Here is a 4,740-nt window from a genome sequence, read left to right on the forward strand (position 1 = left end):
GTGATGATGAAGGGCTGAAATCAGGGTCTTTGAACCACCTCAACAGACCATGCCACGCCCGGAAATATAACATTGTGCAGACAAGCATGCAACATTCTGCACACCATTTTACAGTTTAACTGTAAATTTAATGCTAAAATTATCTTAACATCAACTTAAATACATAAACCTCTAACATTATCATCAGCGAGTCTTGGAACTAAGGACACACACAGTAAAACAAAGCAGCTGTAAGAGTGGAAATTGAAATGAACAGGCCTAATGGTGGTGCTGGAGAGAAGATGGTCACCTAAAACGGTTGTGGATCCAGTGGAAACGCCCCCTGATGATGTCATAGAAAATGTTTGTGCCATATCATTTTGAAAGATCAACGGCCTATGGGAAAAGTCCAACATTCAGCCGACCGATGGTGTAACTTCATCACTCACTCGTTCCAACACTCCCTCGCTCTGGGGCCCCAAACGTCCATGTTCACTGTGTGCCTCCTCTGTGGTCATTTGGTTATGTGTTTTGTAGAATATAAAAATTGTCTTAAACTTTCTTAATTTAAAATGGACATTGATGAGTTTTTGACCATTAGTAAACTTAGGGAGCAAATTTTAAGAGCTTGTCTAAATTTAACTTGTATCTCATTTCCATGCATGAGGGCGTCAAGCATCAAACTCCTGCTGAAAAATCACTTAAGTACCAAAACCTGCAGTTCCTCTAATGACCCTAGAGTCTGGCTCCAACAGTGAGTCAATCCCCACAGACTCCCATGTTAAAATGTCCAACTTTACAGCAGAAATAAACATTTACAGCCTGGTACAAAAACAGTTTTGGTCTCTGTAGCTAATTTCCTCCTTCATGACAAATGGTTACATTTTATTAAGATTTAAAGTTAAGAATAACTGTAATAATATGAATAACTCTTTGACTGAAATGTGTGGATGACGTCACAGAGGCTACGTCCATCTTTATTTACAGTCTATGGAGTACAGTTTATGGCATGAATGTGATGTGATGATGTCGTCTTACTCAAATGAATGCTGGCAGCAACATACCTGGAGACATAGCAACATGCCAGCAACAGGTAGGAAGAAGAATCCTGTAATAAAGCAAGCCTTACCGAAGACAGGTCACAAAATGTTTTAAGGCTGAACAGATATGAGGAAGGAGATTTATTTAACACATTTATAGGACATCAGGGACACAGTTCATTTTAGTGAGAAATACTAAATATAGATATAAGTCTGTTTGCAGGAAAACTCCACAGGGCAGTTTAAAGTCGAAATGATAAGGTCGACTGGTTGGCTGCTTCAGTAATGTGGAATCATGAGGCTCTGCCTTCTTCTTGTGAAAGACTAGTTTTAACACCTCCAGTCTTATTGTACAGAGAGAAATTTGTCACAAATTTATCTCACATGATTTACAAATGAAAAATAAAATGTGTAAAAATGTGTTCAATGATTTGGGGCCTCACAAATATATGATCAAATCCACACAAAAACACCAGTTTGAACATGTGAAACTATTATACAAAGAGATTTTTAACTTCAACTTTACAAATCTGAACATTTCTGATTTTGAAAAGCATCTTGTGTTCACAGATGTCTGAAAATATTTGTGTTTGCAGATTTTACATTTAAACCTTTTATTTTTTTAAAGTGTATGTCTCAATTTCTTGACGAAAGTTAAGATAATCGGAAGAGGGAGAAACTCTTTATGGGTGATAAATAATGTTGTTAGTGTCTTTTTTCTTTGTTTCAGAAAACATTCAAATGTGTCGAAGTGTTTATTAAAGGAGAGACACACACTGGAGCTGAATATCAGCCAGCACTGATGATCCACCATGACCCTCTTTGGGTTAGCTGAATCCGTCTTCAGTGGACCAGCGTGAGGACTGATACCCCACAAGGGTTTCTGGCTCTGGGCTAAAAAAGCCTCTCAGGTTTCTCAGCAGGCTTTTAGGCATCATTAACATCAGCAGTATTGATCCTGCTGCTCTGAGCAACAGATGGACGCAGCCTTAGGGAAGAGCAGAGTCTGGCCTGTCTGTCATCCACCAGTCTGATATACTGTAAAACAGGAACAGTGGTGGACTAGGACAATCAATACAAGGTGCCGATAGCTCATGTGAGAATGAAGTAACAGATGTTGAGAAAAGCAAAGGGACATGCTTTTTCCAGTTTTCTGACATACCTGAGAAAAAGCACAGGTGTAATAATAACCTTAATAATGACTGGATTCCAGTCTGGTGGTCCAGCTCCAGGGTACTGGTTTTGTTCATGCTGCCTCACTGACATGGCTTATGGAGAAGCTGCACAGATAGAGTCATCAGTAATGTTGCTAATTACCTTCAAAGGGGACTGTAGCAACTGAGGATAATATACTGACTGACATCTTTATAAGATGGAATCAGTCGGGTTTTAAATGTATGCTATCATTCATTTGTCCACACTAGCTGGCAAGGCTAGTTAGCAAGGTAGGCTTAACTAGGTGACTAACTAGGTGAAAACCAGGCATCAAAGGAGCTATATGTAAGTTTAGCTATTGCTACATAGCTAGCGTTAGCATTAGCAGCTGTTTACTTACCACTCTAGAAAAAATGTTGTGAGTTCAGCATCAAACTTCATTCCTTTACTCACCAACAGCTGTGTCCAGAGGTGGAAACAAACACCAATGTTAGCTTTTGTCTCTGTCACATCTTTTCTCCTACAGAAGTTAGCATGCTAACCAGCTAGCCCTGGCCTGTCTCCTCACTGTAGCCTCCAGTCTGTCCTGAAGACGTAGCTGCTCAGAAGGAATATTATAACCTCTTTTCTTGTAAAGACAATGATGGTTGAAGCTCTTGTCAGGAGACAATCACCTGCTCCTGACAAGAAACCAGAGAAAAACTACAGATAGCCTTTAACTGTAGCTGTGTGTACATCAAGCTAAAATCAGCCCAGATTTCAGATATTATGCTGCAGTTTGATGAATTAATGCCGGACTCCATGAGTTTGTTCTGATTCCTGATGTTCAAATTACCAGATGTGCTCACTGAGTTCACTGAGAACTTTCTTTTTATTGCTGCTGAACTTGTATGATGAACCAGTGGCCCAGTATTTGTGTCCTCTGCACAGCCAACCTTTGTTCCTAATGTAAGTCATAGTTTGTGTAACAGCAGATACTGTATCCTGACACACAGAACCATCAGTCAGTGGACATGGAACAGACAACAGCTCAGTAAACATGTTAAAGACTGAAGATGAAGAGGTTTCCATGTTTGACTTTGTGCAGAGAATGTGGACACAGCTCTCACAATGGCTCATAGCAATGGGCCTGGTACCCCATACTCCCACAGTACTCCCTACAGAGTGCCCCCCTTAGTACTCTTGTGAGGGTAAAGGTCCACTGTTACATGGACAGGATGGAATCCGCATTGCACCTCTTGAATCCAAGGTTTGACACTCGGTTGGAGCCTCCTTTCCAGCATCTTGGAGTAAACTTTCCCAGGGAGGTTGAGTAGAGAGATACCCCGATAAGTGGAGCACACCCTCCGGTCCCCTCTTTCAAAAATGGGAACCACCACCTCCTCCCACAGCCGATTTTTTGCTTCCGCGACTGCTGAAGCTGCTGCCCTTTTGGCTGCCCAGTACCCATCTGCTGCTTCTGGAGACCCCTGGGTCAGCCAGGTCCTGAAGGCCTCCTTCTTCAGCTTGATGGCTTCCCTTTCCACTGGCCTCCACCAGCGGGTCCTTAGGTTGTTACCTCGACAGGCACAGATGACCTTGAGGCCACAGCCCCTAACCCTTGATTCTACAACGGAGGCTTTGAACATGGCCCAATTGGACTCCATGTCCAGAACATACAGCCGCAGGTCTGATGATATGACCACAAAGTCGATCAGCTTTGGCTCTGGTGCCATGTACACTTATGAGCTACCTTATGTTCAAACATGGTGGTTGTTATGGCCAAATGGCGTTTCCTCCCAATCACGGCTGCAACCCCAACATGGCCTCCTCATTTCAGGCTTTATGAATCGCTCTTAATGCCATGGGATCTCATCATCCAGTTCTTTAGGGGATATCATTTGTAAATTGAATATATACTGTTAGCCTGACATTAGCTCTAAACTGCTGGATGACCTCAGCTTTTGAAAATGGCGGGATAATTTGTGCCTGGGGGAAGTTGAGCAAGTGGTGCTGATGATGGAAAACCCATTTTCACATTCAAAGAGAACAGAAGTTCATATTCCCCTGCAGCACTGACAAGTCAGATGTTGAGTAATAGCCTCCAGTTCTGTGAGCTGTTCTTCATTTTGAACTTGATTTTGTTCTGAAAATTTTAATAGGCCCTGTTGAAAAAGAGAAAAAAGAAAACTGGTTTTAATTAGGTTTAAGGTATTGACTTTGTCGTGCTTTGATAAAGCAGGTGATTTTTTCAGCATAATCAGTGAAACATTCCTGTCACCCTCATATTTTATTTTAGTCATTATTCCCATGGATTCACCACACATACTTGTTGGGTCTGAGCTCTACCTGGGCACCATTATGTTAACAGTACTCTACCTCATGAGCTGGACACCAAATATGTTAGATTTCGGTTGTTTATCAATTTATTGGCTATCACAAATTAAGAAAATATTAATATTAAAAATATTAATATTAAATAATAACTTTAAAATGAATTAAAGTGGGGCGTCGTGTAGCGTAGTGGTTTAAGCAGGCGCCCCATGTGTAGAGGCTACAGTCCTTGCTGCAGTCGGCCCCGGTTCGA

This window comes from Seriola lalandi, unplaced genomic scaffold, assembly GCF_002814215.2.
Source record: "Seriola lalandi dorsalis isolate HSWRI2012SDOR001 ecotype SW California unplaced genomic scaffold, Sedor1 jcf7180002054748, whole genome shotgun sequence".
In the NCBI taxonomy this organism is placed as follows: Eukaryota; Metazoa; Chordata; class Actinopteri; order Carangiformes; family Carangidae; genus Seriola; species Seriola lalandi.